This window comes from Anomaloglossus baeobatrachus, chromosome 1, assembly GCF_048569485.1.
Source record: "Anomaloglossus baeobatrachus isolate aAnoBae1 chromosome 1, aAnoBae1.hap1, whole genome shotgun sequence".
Lineage (NCBI taxonomy): Eukaryota > Metazoa > Chordata > Amphibia > Anura > Aromobatidae > Anomaloglossus > Anomaloglossus baeobatrachus.
The window spans coordinates 220,481,977-220,505,235 of NC_134353.1; positions in this window are offsets into that span (position 1 = coordinate 220,481,977).

Sequence of the window (23,259 nt, forward strand, 5' to 3'; positions counted from 1 at the left end):
CGGTGACCTGTGGTGACTGAAGAAAAGGCTGAAATCGATGGGAAAAGGCTGAAACAGTATGGGCACAGCCTGTAGACGGTGCCTGACTGCATTTTTGGTGTCTTGGAATAACGTGGTCAGAGCAGCATGCGGCATTTACGTAGTGGCAAAAACAGCTCTCAAACGAAAGTAAAAGAAGGGAAATTGCTAGGAAACAGTTTCTAGTACCTAATCACTGTAATAATCAAGTCCCCTTCCCCACATCTGCACTCACATGCCCCCCCTCCACCACTACCCTCTTCTATCCTCCTATTTGCCTTTCACAGCTGCACTCTCCTGCTCACTCCCCCACAGCTGCACTGTCCTGCCCCCTCCCCCCACAGCTGCACTCTTCTTTCCCCTCCTCCTCTGCCCTGTAGCTGATGATATGCCTCACCGCTGACCTGTGATGGTGGCCCACCCTCCTCATCTTCATGGTTTGCTGTCAGACATCCAACTTTCTTATTTCTTTGTATATACAGTGTGTACAAAATGCTCACATATACAGTACAAAAAGAGAAATCTAGTGTATATGGCTGCATTTGTGTGAATGTGTACACGTGTGGCATTTTTAAAATTCAGATACTAAAAAAGCAAAATTATTACTAAAAGGGCCAAAAAACCCTCTTAAAAATACTAAAACTCATGTACCATTAAAAAAAAACAAAAAAACACCATTTTTAGATGCAACATGAATAAATTTATAATGTTATTTATAGCACAAATATAATATACAGAAAATAAAAAAGATGTATAAGGCTATATACCAGGATGGGGGACAAGCATACAAGCATGGGATGAGAAAGCTGGGTGCTGAGGGAAAGAGGCTCTTTCCCTCAACACCCAGTTTTCCCATGCAATGCTATACATTTTTCCCTCAGCACCCAGCTTTCCCATGCTGTGATATCCCTCAGAACCCAGATTTCATATATTCTGATATCTATCTTGTCCTCAGCTTCCAGCTGATGCTGAGTGCTGGGTCACCCACCCATGCTCTGCTATACATCTTTCTCTTAGCACTCAACTTTCCCATGTTTTGCTATACATCTTTCTCTCACCACCCAGCATTCCCATGCTCTGATATCAAGAGCAAGCTGGGTGCTGAGGGAAAGTTGTATAGCAGAGCACTAGAAATCTGGGTGCTGAGGACAAGATGGATATCAGAACATGGAAAGCTGTGTACTGAGGGAAAAAGGGATATTGGAGCATGGGAAAGTTGGGTGCTGAGGGAAAGAGCCAAGTGTCAGCGTAATCATCCTGTACCCCAAGGGGGTGCCCCGGTCCTAATTTTGCACCGGGACCTATCCAACTCTAGTTACGCCACTGATACCAATGTCAAGCAGGTAACATCGCTGTATGAAGTCTCATGCTTGCCTGTGAATGGTAGAGTGCAGAGAGCTCCTAGCACGCGCTGCACTGCAAATGAATCAAGTGTAGTAAATCCCTGGCGGCGCAAGCCCCCTGCATAGTAACGCAATCGTCACGAGGTCTACGGATCTGCAGGCCACAACAAGCAGTTAAGAGAAAACAGGAAATGGAGGAAAGGTGAGAAGAATGGGTTTTTTTTGTGTATGTCAAGAACAGCATAATAGGGAACTAGGATGAAGACTGGAGACATTATTACTTGGGCACAATGCTACAAGGGGAAATTATTTAGACTTTTAAAGACCTTGAAGACCTAAGTGCTTCACAAAATTTTATAAATTGAGCTGTGAAAGTAAAAAAAAAAATCATATTTTCCTCACAAAAATGTTGTTTTAGCCCCAAATTTTGGATTTTCTTCAGTGTAACAGGACAAAATGTACCATGCAATTTGTTGTGCAATTTCTCTTGAGTACACCAATACCTCATATGTGGTTTGCGCACACTGCACAGCAGGGCTTGGAAGATAAGAAGTGCGATTTGACTTTTGGAACTCAAAATTGTGTGGAATTGATAGTGGACACATGTCACTTTTGTAGAGACCATAATGTGCCTAACCATAACCAGTGGAAACACATACAACTCACTCCATTTTGGAAGCTAAACCCCTCAATGAACTTATCTAGATGTGTTAATCCCCATGTGCTTTACAGAATTTTATAGTGTTGAGCTAAGAAAATAAAAAAATATTTATCCCTAATTTTTTTTATTGTCATAAGGGTAACGGGAGCATCATACAATTTGTTTTTCCGCCAATAACCCATATATTATAGAAAACTACTTTTAATGCATGGCTCAGAAGGGAAGGAACAAAATTTTGGCTGGAATAGATTGTGGACACCATGTCACATTTGAAGAGTCCCTGACCTGCTAAAAGCCCCACAAGTGACTCCATTTTGGAAATTACACCTGCTTCTGAATTCTTATAGGGGATTAGGGAGTGTTTTTATCACTCAGGTGATGTCGAAAATTTTATAACATTGGGCAAAGTAAATGAAAGTTACTGTTTTTTTCCAATGAACTGTTGCTGTGGCCCAAGTTTTTAATTTTCAAAGGGGTAATGGGAGAAGATGAACAATATAATTTGTTTTGCAATTACTCTTGAGTATGCTAATACTCCATTTGTGGTTAAAAACTACTTTTGAGGCACAGTGTAAAGCTCAAAATGGAAGGCGTGTCATCTTATAGTGCAGATTTGCTGTTATGGTTTGTGAGTGCATGTCACATTGGCAGAGGCCCTGAGGAGCCAGAAAAGCAGAATCTCCCATAATTGACCTCATTTTACAAACTACACTTCTCAAATAATTTGTCTAGGGGTGCAGTGGTCATATTGACAGATGTGTCACAGAATTATATACCATTTGGGCTGAAGAAAAAATAATTTAATTTTTACTACAAAAATGTTATTTTAGCTCCAGTTTTTAAATTTTCACACAGGAAAATGGGTAAAAATGGCACCAAAATGTGTCACAAAATTTCTGCTGGATATGACAATACACCATGTGTTGCTATAGAATACTGCTTAGCCACAAAGCGAGACTCAGGAAGGAAGCAGTGCTCTTTGATGCTTGGAGTACACATTTTCGTACAATAGTTTGTGGTCTCCATATACAGACCCCTTAGTGCCAGAAAAGCAGAATTTCCCTCAAGTGAGTACTAGATGAGCAGAATCCCCCTCAAGTGACCCGGTTTTGGAAACTACAACCTTTTAGAATTTTTATTTACAGGTGTAGTGATGATATTGACTTAATTGGTGTTTTCCAGAATCAAGTAGCAATGGATATTACTGAGTGAAAACTGCAAATCTGTCATTGCATTGCTAAATGCAATGTAGTGCCCAGTACGTTGTAGTGCCCATAGACTGTGTCCAACTTGAGCTTCTGGAAACATGCACTCCATAAATTTAGCGAGCTTTCCTCAGTACAGAAATGCCAAACATGTAGATGTTAAATGTGGTTTAAGCACACTATGGGACTAAGAAAGGAGTGAGGCATTTGGATTTTAGAGTACAAATTTTGTTGGATTTCAAACCATAGCACTTTTCCAGAGCCTTTGCACTACCAGTATTGTGGAAACCCCCTATATTTCTATTAACAGATGACGGACCTTACTGGGAACCTGTCTATTTGTGGGTTACGTTAGATGATATTGATAGCAATTTGAGGTACACAACATTTTGGATCAATTTACATATATCCTGTACTCTATGTTGAGCATTTACTTAGAGTTTCCATCTAGAGCTCTGAAATACATGATTCAAATGAAACTCTCAATGGATCCATTTACTAATGAGTCAGCAGAGTTACTCTGGACTCTGTTTGGCCACTGTTCAGTGATGTTCGTCTTTTCAAAGGTGCACAAAACTGTTGTTGACAGGACTTTTGTGCCTAAAAAGATGCATAAAAGATATACCCTGCCAGACCACAGGCCAAACAGGAGGTCAAATTGACTTCATCTGCCTCATTATAGTGAATTTTTGGATCACGTTTTTCAGTGATTTACACATAATCCCCAGTGTAATAGTTCAGTGTAGAGCACAAGATAAATGTGAACTGCGCCTTACTGCGATCTGTGGGAGGCAGAATAAACAAATCAAAAGCATTTTAACCCCTTAAGGACGAAGCCAGTTTTGTACTTAATGCCCAGGCCATTTTTTTCAATTTTGACCAGTGTCCCTTTATAAGGCTATAACTCTGGAACGCTTCAATGGATACCGGTGATTCTGAGATTGTTTTTTCATGACATATTGGGCTTCATGATAGAGGTATATTTAGGATGATATTTTTTTATTTTATTTGTGAAAAAATCTGAAGTTTGAAAAAAAAAATAAAAATTTTGCAATTTTCAAACTTTTAATTTTTATGCCCATAAACCAGAGGGTTATGTCACACAAAATAGTTAATAAATAACATTTCCCACTTGTCTACTCTAGATCAGCGCAATTTTTGAAACAAAATTTTTTGAAGTTAGGAAGTTAGAAGGGTTCAAAGTTCATCAGCAATTTCCCATTTTTTCAACAAAATTTACAAAACCATTTTTTTAGGGACCACATCCCATTTGAAGTGACTTTGAGAAGCCTAGGTGACAGAAAATACCCAAAAGTGACACCATTCTAAAAACTGCACCCCTCAAGGTACTCAAAACCACATTCAAGAAGTTTATTAACCCTTCAGGAGCTTCACAGGAACTAAAGTAATGTGGAATGAAAAAAAATAAAATTTAACATTTTACCTAAAAATGTTGCTTTAGCACTAATTTTCTTACTTTTTCAAGAGGTAACACCAAAACTTGGACCTCACACTTTGTTACCCACTTTCTTATGAGCGCGCCAATACCCCACATGTGGTCAGAAACCTTTGTTTGGGTAAATGGGAGGGCTTGGAATGAAAGGAGCAATATTTGAATTTTGGAAAGCAAAGTTGGCTGAAACAGATTGCGGGCACCATGTTGCATTTACAGATCCCCTAAGGTACCTAAACAGCAGGAACCCCCCTCAAGTGACCCCATTTTGGAAACTAGACCCCTTAAGGCTTCTATCGAGGGGTATTCTGAGCATTTTGGACCCACAGGTACTTCACAGATTTTGATAACGTTACGTTGTCATATTGAAAATTGTCATTTTTTTCTCAAAAATGTTGCTTTAGCATCAATTCTCTCACTTTTTCAAGAGGTAATTCCAAAAATTTGACCCAAATCTTTGTTACCCACTTTTTTATGAGCGCGGTGATACCTCACATGTGGTCTGAAACCTTTGTATGGACAAATGGGAGGGTTTGGAACGAAAGGAGCAATATTTGAATTTTGTAAAGGAAATTTGGCTGAAAAAGATTGCGGGCACCATGTCGCATTTGGAGGACCCCTAAGGTACGTAAACAGCAAAAAACCACCACAAGTGACCCCATATTGGAAACTAGGCCTCTCAAGGAATTTATCTAGATGTTTGGTGAGTCCCCTGAACCCCCAGGTGCTTCACAGAAGTTTATAACGTTGAGCCATGAAAATAAAAAAATAAAATTTTACCACAAAATTGTTACTTCAACCAGGTAGCTTTTTTTTCACAAGGGTAACAGGAAAAAAATCACCATGAAATTTATTGTGCAATTTCTCCTGAGTTTGGTGATATCTTATATGTGGTGGAAATCAACTGTTTGGGCACACGGCAGGTCTTGGAAGGGAAGGAGCGCCATTTGACTGCAAAATTGGCTGGAATCAATTGCGGACGTCATGTTGCATTAGGAGAGCCCCTGAGGTGCCTAAGCAGTGGAGGTCCCCCACAAGTGACCCCATTCTGGAAAATAGACCCCTCAAGGAATTTATCTAGATGTTTGGTGAGTACCCTGAACCCCCAGGTGCTTCACAGAAGTTTATAACGTTGAGCTGTGAAAATAAAAAAAATACATTTTTACCACAAAATTGTTACTTTAACCACATAGCTTTTTTTTTAACAAGAGTAAAAGGAAAAAAAGCAGCATAAAATTTATTGTGCAATTTCTCCTGAGTATGCTGATACCTTATGTGTGGTGGAAATCAACTGTTTGGGTGCACAGCAGGGCTCGGAAGGGAAAAAGTGCCATTTGACTGAACATTTGGCTGGAATAATTAGTAGACGCTATGTCGCATTTGGAAAGCCCCTAAAGTGCCTAAACAGTGGAGGTCCCCCACAAGTGACCCCATTTTGGAAACAAGACACCTCAAGGCTTTTATCTAGGTGTATATTGAGCATTTTGAATCCACGAATACTTCACAGAATTTGATAAGCTTAGGTTGCCCTATTGAAAATTTTCATTTTTTTCACAAAAAGGTTTCTTTAGCATCACATTTCTCACTTTTTCAAGAGGCAACAACAAAACATGGACCAAAAAGGTTGTTATCCAATTTCTTGTGAGCGCAGGGATACCCCATATGTGGCCAAAAACCTCTGTTTGGATTAATGGGAAGGCTTGGAATGGAAGGAGCACCATTTGAATTTTGGAAAAGTTGAAATAAATTGCACGCACCATGTCACATTAGCAGGGCCTCTTGGGTACCTATACAGCAGAAACCCCCCACAAGTGACCCCATTTTGGAAACTGGACCCCTCAAGGATTTTATTCAGGAGTATAGTAAGCATTTTGAATCCACAGGTACTTCACAAAAATGTACACAGTGTCAGCCTTCCTGCAGAGATGTGAGTGTTGTCCACGGGAGAACGCAGCTGCCCATGCCCACGATTTGGGTTCAGGCTGCTGTGGACTTTAGCTCTATTCTACCTGCACAGAACACTCATCTCCGCAGCATAAATTGACATGCTGAGGCTCGGGAAGCTGCGCCACAGGTTAGTTTATGCTGCGGAGAAAAGAAGCACAGTGGGCATGAGATTTCTAAAAATCCTTCCACTGTGCTTCTACTGCACAATGCAGCATTATGGACGCAGGGAAAACACTGCGCCCAAAACGCTGCAAACCCCGATTGTGGGCGCATAGCCTAAAATGCTACAATGGATGAATGGATAGATGTCAAACCAATATAACGTCCCACCCCCTGCATATTCTAAGCTGGCGTCCTTTAGTGCCTTTCATATGGCACTAAAGGGTGCCTAGCCTTGTATTTAGCCCAAAAAAAATAATTAAAATAAATGACGTGGGGTCCCCCCCTATTTTTGATAGCCAGCTAGGGTAAAGCAGACAGCTGTAGCCTGCAAACCACAGCTGACAGCTTCCCCTTGGCTGGTGATCAATTTGGAGGGATCCCCAAGCTGTATTGTGTTTTTTTTTAATTATTTATGGATAAATAATTTAAAAAAAAACAAACGTAGGGTCCCCCCAAATTAGATCACCAGCCAAGGTGAAGCTGACAGCTGGGGTCTGGTATTCTCAGGGTGGGAAGAGCCATGGTTATTGGACTCTTCCCAGCCTAAAAATAGCAGGCCGCAGCCGCCCCAGAAGTGGCGCATCCATTAGATGCGCCAATCCTGGCGCTTCGCCCCAACTCATCCCGCACCCTGGTGCGGTGGCAAACGGGGTAATAAATGAGGTTGATACCAGATGTGTAATGTCACCTGGCATCAAGCCCAGCAATTAGTTATATTAAGGAATAACGTTTGGAACTCCATTCTATGTCTGAACTGGGTGCAAAAAACCTAAAAAACATCACTATGGGGAGATAAGGTATGCACACCAGTGACTATGGAAGGGGAATACATGGAATAGCAGAAACTGCTGTGTGAATACTGACATGAAAAATTCAATAGCTATTTGTAAGAATGAAATGTGAAAAATGGAACCTGCATTACTGCCATGAATATATGAATAAAGAGAAATTTAGCTACTGAATTGATCAATGCAATAGAGCCCCAACACTACGCCAAAGTATTTCTCTACGTTGGGGTCCCTAGCTTGTGTGTGTCCTCTCATGCAGTTAAAAAACTTACCGTGTATGGGAGGCTGAGACCCAGGCTATATATACGATGTGGATTGGCAATAGGTGTGTATGGGGAGGGTTCACAAACGAAAAACTACTAACATTAAGGAATAACGTTTGGAACTCCATTCTATGTCTGAACTGGGTGCAAAAAACCTAAAAAACATCACTATGGGGAGATAAGGTATGCACACCAGTGACTATGGAAGGGGAATACATGGAATAGCAGAAACTGCTGTGTGAATACTGACATGAAAAATTCAATAGCCATTTGTAAGAATGAAATGTGAAAAATGGAACCTGCATTACTGCCATGAATATATGAATAAAGAGAAATTTAGCTACTGAATTGATCAATGCAATAGAGCCCCAACACTACGCCAAAGTATTTCTCTACGTTGGGGTCCCTAGCTTGTGTGTGTCCTCTCATGCAGTTAAAAAACTTACCGTGTATGGGAGGCTGAGACCCAGGCTATATATACGATGTGGATTGGCAATAGGTGTGTATGGGGAGGGTTCACAAACGAAAAACTACTAACATTAAGGAATAACGTTTGGAACTCCATTCTATGTCTGAACTGGGTGCAAAAAACCTAAAAAACATCACTATGGGGAGATAAGGTATGCACACCAGTGACTATGGAAGGGGAATACATGGAATAGCAGAAACTGCTGTGTGAATACTGACATGAAAAATTCAATAGCTATTTGTAAGAATGAAATGTGAAAAATGGAACCTGCATTACTGCCATGAATATATGAATAAAGAGAAATTTAGCTACTGAATTGATCAATGCAATAGAGCCCCAATACTACGCCAAAGTATTTCTCTACGTTGGGGTCCCTAGCTTGTGTGTGTCCTCTCATGCAGTTAAAAAACTTACCGTGTATGGGAGGCTGAGACCCAGGCTATATATACGATGTGGATTGGCAATAGGTGTGTATGGGGAGGGTTCACAAACGAAAAACTACTAACATTAAGGAATAACGTTTGGAACTCCATTCTATGTCTGAACTGGGTGCAAAAAACCTAAAAAACATCACTATGGGGAGATAAGGTATGCACACCAGTGACTATGGAAGGGGAATACATGGAATAGCAGAAACTGCTGTGTGAATACTGACATGAAAAATTCAATAGCTATTTGTAAGAATGAAATGTGAAAAATGGAACCTGCATTACTGCCATGAATATATGAATAAAGAGAAATTTAGCTACTGAATTGATCAATGCAATAGAGCCCCAACACTACGCCAAAGTATTTCTCTACGTTGGGGTCCCTAGCTTGTGTGTGTCCTCTCATGCAGTTAAAAAACTTACCGTGTATGGGACGCTGAGACCCAGGCTATATATGCGTATAATGTAGATTGGCAATAGGTGTGTATGGGGAGGGTTCACAAACGAAAAACTACTAACATTAAGGAATAACGTTTGGAACTCCATTCTATGTCTGAACTGGGTGCAAAAAACCTAAAAAACATCACTATGGGGAGATAAGGTATGCACACCAGTGACTATGGAAGGGGAATACATGGAATAGCAGAAACTGCTGTGTGAATACTGACATGAAAAATTCAATAGCTATTTGTAAGAATGAAATGTGAAAAATGGAACCTGCATTACTGCCATGAATATATGAATAAAGAGAAATTTAGCTACTGAATTGATCAATGCAAAAGAGCCCCAACACTACGCCAAAGTATTTCTCTACGTTGGGGTCCCTAGCTTGTGTGTGTCCTCTCATGCAGTTAAAAAACTTACCGTGTATGGGAGGCTGAGACCCAGGCTATATATACGATGTGGATTGGCAATAGGTGTGTATGGGGAGGGTTCACAAACGAAAAACTACTAACATTAAGGAATAACGTTTGGAACTCCATTCTATGTCTGAACTGGGTGCAAAAAACCTAAAAAACATCACTATGGGGAGATAAGGTATGCACACCAGTGACTATGGAAGCGGAATACATGGAATAGCAGAAACTGCTGTGTGAATACTGACATGAAAAATTCAATAGCTATTTGTAAGAATGAAATGTGAAAAATGGAACCTGCATTACTGCATTACAGCCTCCCATACACGGTAAGTTTTTTAACTGCATGAGAGGACACACACAAGCTAGGGACCCCAACGTAGAGAAATACTTTGGCGTAGTGTTGGGGCTCTATTGCATTGATCAATTCAGTAGCTAAATTTCTCTTTATTCATATATTCATGGCAGTAATGCAGGTTCCATTTTTCACATTTCATTCTTACAAATAGCTATTGAATTTTTCATGTCAGTATTCACACAGCAGTTTCTGCTATTCCATGTATTCCCCTTCCATAGTCACTGGTGTGCATACCTTATCTCCCCATAGTGATGTTTTTTAGGTTTTTTGCACCCAGTTCAGACATAGAATGGAGTTCAAAACGTTATTCCTTAATGTTAGTAGTTTTTCGTTTGTGAACCCTCCCCATACACACCTATTGCCAATCCACATCGTATATATAGCCTGGGTCTCAGCCTCCCATACACGGTAAGTTTTTTAACTGCATGAGAGGACACACACAAGCTAGGGACCCCAACGTAGAGAAATACTTTGGCGTAGTGTTGGGGCTCTATTGCATTGATCAATTCAGTAGCTAAATTTCTCTTTATTCATATATTCATGGCAGTAATGCAGGTTCCATTTTTCACATTTCATTCTTACAAATAGCTATTGAATTTTTCATGTCAGTATTCACACAGCAGTTTCTGCTATTCCATGTATTCCCCTTCCATAGTCACTGGTGTGCATACCTTATCTCCCCACAGCAATTAGTTATGTCACGGTGTCTATTTGATACCAGACATAACTAATTGACAGTAATAAAAGAAAAAATTGACAACAAAAAAAAAATTTATTTGAAAAAACACTCCCCAAAAACATTCCCTCTTTTGGCCAATTTATTGAAAAGAAAAAAAAAAATCGGGTCCCTGTAATCCATTTGGACGTCCCACGGCGATTGTGGACCTTCTAGAATATGGGGGGCACGTTCAGGGAACGTGTCCCCCATTTTCTAGGAGTGCAGACCCTCCATTTGAGGAGAGTGGGTGCAAAGAATTTGCACCCACCCTCCCCGGGTCACAGCTGCAGAGTGTGAGCAGCAGCGTCTCTGAGTCAGACACAGGAAGCTGACAGCCGCGCTCTGCAGTGTGACCGGCGTGCACTGTGAAGGAGGAGGGGGCCGCGGGGGATCAGAGCTGACAGGTACGGGGGACACCGGGGTGGGGATAGGGGGTGACCTGGCAGGGCCTGGGGAGCAGGTTTCTGTCGTATGTGTCATAGCACATGCGACAGAAACCATAGGAAAGGGGGAAATGCGGCCGGCGCGCTGCTGTGCGAACCGGTATGTGCGGCGCCATGTTAGATTATTGGGAGGAAGGGGGGGTGGGGGGACACTTTGGCGACACCGGGGGACTGGAGAGGACTGGGGGATGAGATTTATCTCCCATCTGACATGTTTGTTTATGCCAGATGGGAGATAAATGATTTTTTACCGGCGCGGTCATTTACTGTAACCTGATCATCGGTATACGGTGTATACCGGTCATCAGGTGAGCGGGGACCGGAAAAACCGGCCAGAATTATGATCTCCAGGGTCTCAGCTACCCCCGGCAGCTGAGACCCCGGATTTTTTCTGACTCTGGGGGGCGCTAGACCCTTTTTTCCAACCGCCGTTAAAAAGCAGCGGATCGGAAGAAGTACCCTAATTTGTCGCCGTTAAAAGGCGTATCGGCGGTCGTTAAGGGGTTAAGCATTTGCTTTATTATTGTTTTTACACAGTTCGCCTTGTGTAATAAGTATAACTGCGGCTTTATTTCTCAAGTCAGTACGATTTCAGTGATACCAGATTTATAAAGATTTTTTTATGTTTGGCCACTATCACACTAAAACAACGCTTGTTTACAAAATAAAGGCTGTTATCCTTACCAAAGTTTGAATGCTAAACTTTTTTTTTTTATTTTTCTGCTTACAAAGTCATGTGAGGGATTGTTTTTTGTGGGATGCATTTGAGTTGAAATTTTTATTGGTACCATTTTGGGCCACATATGTCACATAGTGTTTGGCTCATAACTCGCCACGTGTCATGGTGCTATCTGGTGCTGTTCACACCATGGGTTCTGATACTCCGCAGAGTGGCTTTCTCTGGGGCTTCTGAGTTGCATAGGCAGGCCAAGGCATCGACCAGGTGTTTCCTCATTAATGATAGGGCTGACAGGCATTAATCTCTCCTAGCTTGCAGGTTACCTAAAGGGTCACTACTAGTTATGAGAAACCTATCACAGATTCGCTGTTATGATTCAGGGACCGAGGAGGATCAAAAAATGCGGAAACCCAAAAGGTAACAGAGTGGCAGGAACTTTAACGGACTGCAGACCTAATCCTGACACACAACTAGAAGTAACCGTGGGATGAGCCTACGATGACCTAGTCGTCTTGACACAGCTGGAGAACTAAATATTCTTACAGATAGATATAAGAAAGCTAATCTGCTTAGGAGCAATCCCCACAGATATAGATAGCCCCCCACATGTAAAGACTACGGTGATATAGTAAAATACAATACAAAGCTAGAAAAGACAGATTCAGCAAAGGTGAGGCCCAAACTATCTTTATAGGAAAGGATAGGAAGATGCACTGTCTGCAGCCATAAAAACCCTAATAAATACCAGCACGACTGATATGGAAAAACCCTGAGCCTCTCCCCCACTAGATCAGCACTCTGATGTTACTGGGATCCAAAAACACTAATATATATGAGGGACTGAATTAATACCAAGTATGACAAAACACATTGCAGAATCATGGAGCTAAGCATACAGACACTCCCAGCAGGGAACGATCCAATTCCACCAAGAACTCCACACAGGCAAAATAGGAATCAAGCATAGTACCAAAGCAGAAAAAACAACAAGGAAATAGAAACAATAAGCAGAAGCACAAGACCACTTATCTGAGAGTACTGGTAGAGAGCAGGGCTGGTTTCAGAATGTCCTTAACACACAGGATATCCATTGAGCACCGGCAAGTAACAGGAGGAAACTGCTCAGTTATATAGTCCAATCAGAAATGCCTGATTGCCAGTCCTCCACAGGTGTGTGGCTTTCATTCCACAAATCAACTGCATCACCAGCACTGACCACAAGAGGGAGCCCCAAACTGGAAAATGTATTCACAACACTTCTACCTGCCTTTCTAAGATGGTGGAAACTGACTTCCTCTGCTGATCATAGCTTTAAGTGATATCGGTCCATGTGCTGTTGTGATTCAGTTGCTGGTGAACTACTGAGAGCTGTTTGGAGTGTTGTAGGAATTCTCTTGTCATCTGTTTATTCCCTCCCTGTTCTTTTTATTTGCTCCTGATCATGTATTGTCTAATACCTCTGTGTGTGATTGCTGTGAGTTAGAGTTTTGGCTTCCCTATTTGTCTATTTTTGTGGCTTTAACCACTCCTGTCCCGGCCCTCCACTGGGGTGGGGGAGAAGGGGGTATTAGAGCAGGGCTGGCTAGGAGCAGGGCTAGGTTGGCGGTCCAGACCTTTTCACCATCAGAAGTACCTCTGGGATAAGGGACAGCTAGGGCCCCCTAGCCTGAAGGCCAGTCTAGGAGCCCTGGTCCCTAACAATCCCTTTTTACTTCATGACAACATATTGCTGTTTGTACTTTGTACTTTGTACTCTGCTTTTTGTAAGGGAGAATTTAGAAGAAACAGCATTTAAGGAATTATTTGTTTTTTTCATGCTGTTCACAATGTCGTAAAAGGGATAACACAGATTTATTCTTCAGGTCAGTTCCAATACAGGGATACCAAATTTATATCGTTTTTTTTTACATTTTTACACCATAAAAACAATTTTATAGAAAAAACATTGTTTTTTTTGCAGGGAAAGATGATGTTTTCAGTGATTCCATTTTTATTTACATATAATTTTTTGATTGTGTTTTATTCCATTTTATTTGTCAGCTGTATGATATTTGTTTGTTTTTTTTACAGTTTTCACTGAATATTTTACTTAATGTGAGAGTTTTATAGACCGGGTTGTTCCAGACGTGGCAATACCAATTGTGTGTACTTTTTTTAAACAAATATTTTTGTTTTTACATAAATATTAACATTTATTGATTTAATATTTTTACATTTGTTTATTTATTTTCTAATGTTGTAAAAATATTTTTACTTTTTTTTTACTATTTTACTTAGTCCCACTCGCTATAAGACATATTAACTTTTATTGCCTGCTGGTATAATGTATTGCATTTAAGAGGCATTGCAATACTTTATACCTCTCAGTTTTACCCTAACACAAACATCTTAGACCATGCTCCTGGCATGGTGTGAGATGCTTGCCATAGCTGGCTGACTTGGAGGTCATGATAACTTTGGGTTGCCATGGCAACAATCGGGCCCCAGTGATCACGTCTCGAAGGTCCCGATCGCTTGGAATAGGAGTATACTCCGCCTCTCAGCCCTCAAATGTGGCGATAACTGTTGATCACAGCATTTAGGTGGTTAGACAGCCACTGTTCCTAGCTGTGACATCCGGAGCTCCGCTATAACTCCCTGTGCTCGCATGATTACCATGACATAAGTTTACTTTCTACATCATAAACCTTTATACGACCATGACATAAACTTATGTTAAGGTCATGAAGGGTTTAAACCACATTTACAAATGTGTCTAGAGAGGGACAGATGACTAAGGCCAAGTTTTGAATTGGTGAAGCTGACTGGTATATAGATCATCTCTGTCACAATATATTTTTTATTTTTTTGAAGTCATAGAACCATTGGATTTCTACAAATATAAACAGAGCTAGGCTAGAGGGATCTATAATCCTTCATTTTGAGATGTTATAACTAATGTGAACTTAAATGGGTGCATTTTGAGCGCATCTGTCAATCCATTGGGACTGTCATGGGATATTAGGGATTACTAAGTCATGTCTTACAATAAATGAATGCCTTATAAAGCTTAATGTGCCAATAAATAGTTCCCAGGGACTTTAATGGGAAATTGTTGAAGCAGGGTTCAAGGCAAATAGAGGAAAATGTATTCTTATATTAATCTTGTAAAAAGAGCAATCATGCGTCTGTGTATCATGGGACGTTTTAAAAAGAATGACTGGAAAATGCATGCTATTTGCTTTGTGACCACCTAAAACCTTTAATTGATCAGTGTCACTGACATAATGTTGCCATAGCAACTATACACTTTTACTGAAAAGAAACAAAATATAGAGCGACCTGAAACCACTAAAACTAGATATTTACTCTACAATCAATTCACATCAGGAATTTGTAATAGAAAATGTCTATTTAACGTGCAGATCCACTTTTGTAAAGTTTTGTATAATGTGCAACTACAAGTTCTTATCAGCCATTTAAAACAAAATTAATTAAACTATTTTTGTTGCAGTAATTTAAACTATATTATATTTTGCAACTCTTGGGGATGGAAGTTACACCCAAGTCTGGTGTCTGGAGGCCAAGAACTCCATCTACCCCAAATAAAGATACCAGTATTATAAAACATATGCAACAAATTGGAAACTCTGTTACTTGTTTTACACTTGACTTCGGAACATCAAGTTCTACATTTCACCACATGTCCTACAACTTACATTCTACGTAGTCTTCTTGGTATACAAAGAGAAATGATCGGCATTGATCAGCCAGTTGTAAAGCGGGCTTTACACACTGCGATATCGGTCCCAATATTGCTAGTGTGGGTACCCGCCCCCATCTGTTGCGCGACATGGGCAAATCGCTGCCCGTGCCGCACAACATCGCCCAGACCCGTCACAAATACTTACCTGCCCGGCGACGTCGCTGTGACCAGCGAACCGCCTCCTTTCTAAGGGGGCGGTCCGTGCGGCGTCACAGCGACGTCACTGAGCGGCCGCCCAATAGCAGCGGAGGGGCTGAGCTAAGCGGGACGTAACATCCTGCCCACCTCCTTCCTTCCGCATAGCGGCCGGGAGGCAGGTAAGGAGAGCTTCCTCGTTCCTGCGGTGTCACACTGAGCGATGTGTGCTGCAGCAGGAACGAGGAACAACCTCGTTACTGCTGCAGTAACGATTTTTCAGAATTGACCCCCATGTCACCGATAAGCGATTTTGCACATTTTTGCAACGATGCAAAATCGCTCATTGGTGTCACATGCAACTGCATCGCTAATGCGGCCGGATGTGCGTCACCAATTCCGTGACCCCAACAAGTTCGCATTAGCGATGTCGTAGCGTGTAAAGCCCCCTTTAGTGTTTCTTCTGTTCTACTGACAGATGAAACTCCACAATTTTTGTTAAAGGGTAGATATTGAAAGTATTTACTTTTATTAGCAGAATATTTTTGAAGGTTTATTCCCATATTCATAGGTGGATATTATCTGATATTGATTACTTTCACAAATAATTACCATATTTTTGGTTTTATAAGACGCACTGGATTATAAGACACCCCAAATTCAGAGCAAAAAAAGTGGAAAAAAAAATGGGGCCCATCTTGTAATCCAGTGATGTCTTACTAGAGGGGGCAGCAGCGGTGGTGGAGGAGTCACAGGAGGCAGGGGCGGTGGGTGTCCCAGAAACTGCAGGCTGTGCTGGGGCCGCCGCAGAGGCTGGGGCTGCGGAGGAGGCTTGAGCTGCAGAGGAGGCTCGGGCTGCAGAGGAGGCTTGGGCTGCAGAAGAGACTTGGGCTGCCATTCTCGGGCAGCTGCTGTGGCGATGCCAGTGGCTGCGAGTGCTGATGGTTTCAAAGAAATGGCACCTAGAGTCAGCGCAGATTGAGCTCTAGGCTCAATGGCAAGCCAAGATCTCTTCTGCACAAGCGCCACCTCCAGGCACCATTTTCCTGAAGTCCGCTGGATTGAGATCACTGGGCCGGAGGCGATGTCTGCTCAGATGAGAGCTTGAGCCGAAAGCTCCATCTGTGCACGCACAGACTCTGGGTGGCATTATTTGAAGTCCTCACCGTCTGACCCACAGCACCAGTCCAGGTGCTGGAGACCCCGCGCAGCAGCTGGAGACCCCACATAAACACAACGCACAGCCGCCGGAGACACCGCACAGCTGCTACAGACACCGCACAGCCGCCCCAGCTGAAGCTGCCAGAGACCCCGCACAGTGGCTGCAGATACTCGACAGCCGCTACAGCCCCTGCACAGAGCCTCAGCATTCCCCCGGCCTCTTGTGCCCCCTCTCCACCACCCCAGTAAGCTACATTCAGATTATAATATGCACCCCTCACTTTCCTCCCAAATTTTTGGGAGGAAAAGTGCGTCTTATAATCGAAAAAAACCACACTACTTATTAAAATCTTTAATTTTTGTCTCTTTGATTGTATGGGACAACAACATATGTCAACCTATAGTAGGAGATTGGTGTTTACATCTGCACAATTAATTGTGTTGCCATACCAGCAAGTAATGTCATTTTAATTGTATAGGTAAAAAGAAAATAATGGTGTGGCAATGACATTGCTTTTTTAAGTGTATACAGTATGTGCAGGCATAACTATTGAGTTGGTGGGCTGGACATGCATGCTTTGTACTTTGGTTACAACTAGGGATGAACAAACCCAAACTGTAAAGATTGGGGTTCGAACTGGACACCTGGTGTCCGAAGCTTGAACTCGAACACAGACTTTTCAAAAAAGAAGTTCAGGTGCTGTTCATATGCTAATAAAGTTTGTTCAAAGGCTACAGCGCAGCCAAACAACAAGCTTTTCGACAGGGTAAAGATGCCTGTAGATCACTGTGAACAAAATAAATAAATAATTTAAAAAAAAAAAATTACATGGGGTCTCCCCTATTTTTGATAACCAGCCAAGATAAAGTAGACATATGTCGGCTGGAGCTCTGAGCTTTCTGCTTTGCCTTGGCTGGTTATCAAAAATAGAGGGAAACCACACCATTTTTTAAATTTATTTATATATTTACATAATTTAAAAAATGGCATGGGGTTCCCCTTAATTTTGATAACGAGCCAAGGTAAATCTGAATGGTGGGAGCTAGTATTACTATGGTTGTTTGGCTCTTCCCAGCCTAGAAATAGTAGCCCACAGCCGTTCCACAAGTGGTGCATCCATTAGATGTGCCAATTCTGGTGCTTTGCTAGGCTTTTACCGATTGTTCTGGTGTGTTGGCAATTGGGCCAATAGTTTTGGGGTTGATGTCAGCTGTTAATTAACAGCTAGCATCAAGCCCAAGGGTTATTTATGAGGGTATCTGATAAATGCCTATCCATTACTAACCCCTGAACTTGACCCAAACTTGACTTCGGACCCTGAACCCCATATGAATCAGTGGGGACCCACATTTTGGTGCTGTAAAATAGCTGAAAATTGGTCATAGAGAAGTTAGGGAGCTACAAAAGGAAGCAAAATGGGAGTAAGAGCAGGACAATTACCCTGCAAACAAATGTTGATATGGAATAAGTAATTTAAAAAAACAATGTGTGTGGTTCCTTCCATTTTTAATAACTAGCCAAGGTAAAGCAGACAGCTGAGGTGGTTGCAAATGGGCAATGCCAAATGCAGTGTGGTAGGTATCCAAGCCTGCTTCCTGGACAGTGGAATGGCAAAGATGTAGCACGGGGAAGAGGCATTGGTGTCACCTGCAGATGCTAATTGTGAACCCAGGCATTTGGCCCATATAGTCGGGTGCCTAGATGACATGTGCCTGAACATGCTGGTGATACAGGCTAATAGTGATCAGGTCCCTGCTGATCTTTGCAAATGACCAATTCTTTATGGTCTGCTCCTTTTCTAAAAAGCGACAGACTGGGTAACACCTAACCCTTGGCCTGGGAACTTGCCGTGTGTGCCGCATGTATTTGCTACAGGGCAGAGCATAAAACCTACTCATTCTGGCCAACCCACTGCCTCTTCCTGACAGTTGCGGTGTTGTGGATCCTTTACCCTCTGCACTGCTGTCCTAGCTATGCATGCCTTCTTCCCAAGTTGGGTCAGTGACTTCATTGTCCACCACCTTGTCTTCCACTTCCACCCTCTGACTTGTTTGCTTACAACATAACTTGTTGACAACTGTTTCTCATCATCAACCTTCTCTTGAAACAGTATTTGCCATTCATTATTACCATCTTCTTTTGACAGTAGCTGCTCAAATATTTGGGCATCTCTGTGCACAATCTCCTTATACTCCCTATGGGACTCGGAGGAGGCCCATGGTGGGGGCCTCCTCCGAGTCCTGACGATAAGCCACTGTCGACTGGTGACTGCCAGGCTTAGAGTCTTCTCCATAGCAGTCCCAACCTTCTGGAACAATCTCCCCCCAGGGCTCCGTATTGCCCCTACCGTACTGGCATTCCGTAAAGACCTTAAGACTTACCTATGTCGGCAGGCTTGGGACCATTAGTGGTGACTACGGCTAATAATTTATAAAAAATTGGTATAAATAGGGTATGTTTGTTGGGTTTTTAATGTTTTTTAGGTTAATTCATTTTATGTATAATGTTTTTATTTGTTTAAAACTTTGTATTTTGCATTTATATGTTGTGGGCCGCTCTGAGTCTTTGGAGAGGGGCGGCATACAAGTTTGACAAGTAAGTAAATAAATAAATGTCCCTCTTGCAACGTGCAGGGCGAGAGGCCAGAATCAATACATGTAAATGCAAAGAGCTCCTCAGAATGTCCCAGTGTGGGATCACTTGGCTTCTGGGACTCGCCATGGTGGGAGGAAGGAGGATCAGGGTGGGGATTATGTGGTGCAGACTCTTGGCTATTGAAACTGGACTGTGTGGAAGACAAGGTGGTGCTGGGAAACAGACCGGAAGCGTTTTCTGAAATCCAACCGACGACCTATTCACACTGTTTTTACTTCAACATCGGTGTCCTTTCCCCCTGAAAAGTAGGACAGGAAGATAGATCTCATGTATAAGTATGTTTGTTGTGCTCCTGTAGCATGCATAGTTTCCCCTGGCCGCTGCATCAGTCTCAGCAACATGTCCACTTCCTCGTCCCTTTCTGTTCGACTTGCGCATATCAAATTAAGTATTCAGCTAACAGTGGTATTAACAGGGACTAGATTAGAATACAATAGAAGTAGGACTGGAAAAGACTTTTGGTTTTACATTGCAGTAACATTGACTGTAAGGCAATAATCACTGCCTATATGCCTGTAGTGCAAAGCTAATACATTATCCCTTGTCCAGTAACTTTACCTGCACTAAATGCAGCTATCAGTGGTATTAATAGAGACCTGAATAGAATAGATATAGGACTGAAAATGACTATTAGTTTTGCATTGCAGCAACAAGGACTGTAAAGCAATAGCAAATGACAATATGCTTTTAATGCCAAATTAAAAACGATCCCCTCTTAAGCAACTGTTCCAACACTAAATACAGCTGGAAGAGAATAGGTGTATGACTGAAAAGGACCTTTAGTTTTACATTGCAACAGCAAGGACTGTAAGGCAATTTTCTCTGCCTATATACCGTATTTTTCACTTTATAAGACGAACTTTTGTTCCCCCAAATTTTGGGGGAAAGTAGGGTGTGTGTCTTATAATCCAAATATACCCGGCGGGGGGGAATGTATATATGTATATATATATATATATATATATGTATATATATATATATATATATACTAGAGTCCAGGGGAGGTGGGGGCAGCTCTGGAGTGCTGCTGGGGCTGGTGAAAGCTGCAGGAAGGCAGCGTTAGATCTCCTGCTCCCGTTCATATAATATGCACTGCCGCTGTCCATTACCGTGGTGCTGAAACCGCACTGCGGTGATGGGCTGGGGCAGCGGCGCATATTATATCTGCCTGCACCCCCCTTTGATGGCACATGCCCCCCCTGTGTTAGATATGGCCCCCATGCTACTGCCCATAGTAAAATAAAAAACTCTTTATTTACATCCTCCAGCGCTGATCTCCCAGTCTCCTGCTGCTGCTGTGACACAGAGATGATATCACTCTGCTGTGCCGATCACATAACTGGCACCGAGAACCAAGAAATGGAGGAGCTCAGCAGCACGGAGGGAGACACGAGGGAGGACAGCACTGGAGAAGGTAAAGTAAAGTGTTTATTTTACTATAGACAGCAGCATGGGGGCAATATCTAACACAGGGGGTGGTGTGCCATCCATAGGGGGCCATATCTAACACAGGGGGAGGTGTGCCATCCATACGGGGGCATATCTAATACAGGGGGAGGTGTGCCATCCATAGGGGGCCATGGGCAGCACAGGGAGACGTGTGCCATCCATAGGAGACCTGTGCCAGCTGTAGGAGACGTGTGCCATCTATAGGAGACCTGTGCCAGCTGTAGGGGATATGTGCCAGCAATAGGGGACGTGTTCCAGCACAAGGGGACATGTGGCATAAATAGGGGACGTGTTCCATCAATAGGAGACATGTGCCAGCAATAGGGGACGTGTGCCAGCAATAGGGGACATGTACCATCAATGGGGGACATGTGGCATCAATGGGGACGTGTGCCAGCACAAGGGGGCTATATTCAATATAAGGGGGCCATATCCAGATTAAGGGGGCTAATTTTAGGATGGGGGGCTATGAAGGACATATACTCTTTATGATTTGTTAGATGGACACTGGCATTATAAGACGGACCCCATTTAACATTAAAAGAAAATCTCTTTTCCTTCACCAAATTTGGGGTTGCGTCTTATAATCAGGTGCATCTTATAAAGCGAAAAATACGGTACCTTTAATGATAAACTAATACACTATCCCTTCTCCATCAACTCTCCCTACACTAATTACAGATAATAGTGATATTATTAGGGACTAGAATAAAATAGATGTAGCCCTGGAAAGGACTTTTGTTTTTAGAGACTGTGCAGAACTAATCCCTGCCTATATGCCTTTAGTGCTCAACTAATTTGACTATTCCTTCTCCAGCTGCTGTCCCTACACTGTTTCTGGGGTAGAGTGTGCCAAGCATCTCATCATGGGGTCTTGTATGGGCCTGATGGTGCAATGCTGCTGGCCAATTACAGTAATGCCAGTAGCCAACATGGTATTACCATGGTTGGCAGCCAATCTCTGCATGTTTAGTGGCTGAAAAACAGCTACAAACAATGCGGGCCAAGGACTTGAACATGGCGCTCAAGCACCCACGATACTTGATCAAGTAACGAGTATGCCCAAGCACCCTGATACTTGATCAAGTAATAAATTTGCCTGAGCACCCCGATACTTGATCGAGTATCGAACAGTGGCGAGCATGGTTGCTCATCACTGTTTGTAATGCTTATGCACTGAAAAAGTACCGTAAATTGAAATACAGTACATTGCTTTTGAAAGGCAGTCCTTTGTGAAAGGAAAATAATTGTGAGTGAAAAATCCTTTTTCCTAGTGTCAATAGTTATGCCTTCCTTTTATATTACCTTGCTTGGATTTTCTGTCCACAATGGTAATGGTAAAGAGCTTCTTCCCAAGTATAAGTACTCTGAAGCAAATTTACACTTTCTTGTATAGTGTAAATTCCTGTAAATCCCTTACATTACAATTATTCATGTGCCTAGATTTAATTATTCGTCTTCAATACACTAAAGCATTATTTCATTTATATTAATAATTCCAGAGATTGAGTATATATGCGAAAAATGTTTAATTAAAGCCCCTTGGTTTTGCAGCAGCTGTACTTGTCCTTTTACCAGTCTGAAATGAAAACTTTAATTTCTTTAAAATAGAAAAATAACCTCTAGGTTTAAAATTTGGTCACTAATTTATTGAATGTCCATCATAAGATTAGACAGCATGTCCTTGGGGCTGCCGTCACAGAAACAACTGAAGGTGTTGCATATAAATTGGGATCTTTTGCTTCAATCCTTTTTCTACAAATAAGAGATGTCTGCTTCTTTATTAACATTTTCCCTAAGGATTCAGTTTGCACCACTGAAGTGCATTCTGTGCTTAACCCTCAAGTAGCTAGGTAGTCTATCTATCTAAACAATGAAGCAAGGCAACACAACAAAAACGCAAAAATATAAGGTTTTATTTGCCTAAAATATTTCAGCCTAACGCTTGTAATTTTTAAGCTTGGAAAAGTTCAAGTGCTGACTAAAACACCTCACTTTTATTTTAAGTTTTGTTTTACTTCAGTGTTTGGATTATTAATGCGGACTGTACAGCAGTCCTGTAACTAGCAATTTGTGGGACCCCAGCAATAATGTCCAACAGGTACCCCAACTATCACTAGTCTTTAATGCCTCAGCATCACAACCAGTTTTGGGCTTTATGCCAAACTTTCTATTGTCATGTTTTAGGAGTCATTTTAGTTTTTTTTTGCGAAATAGTCATATGAGTGCTCACTTTTTGTAGAATTACTTGCATTTCACAGTGGCGCAATTTTGAGATTAATAGCAAAACAAAATATACAAAAATATATTAACTCTTTATG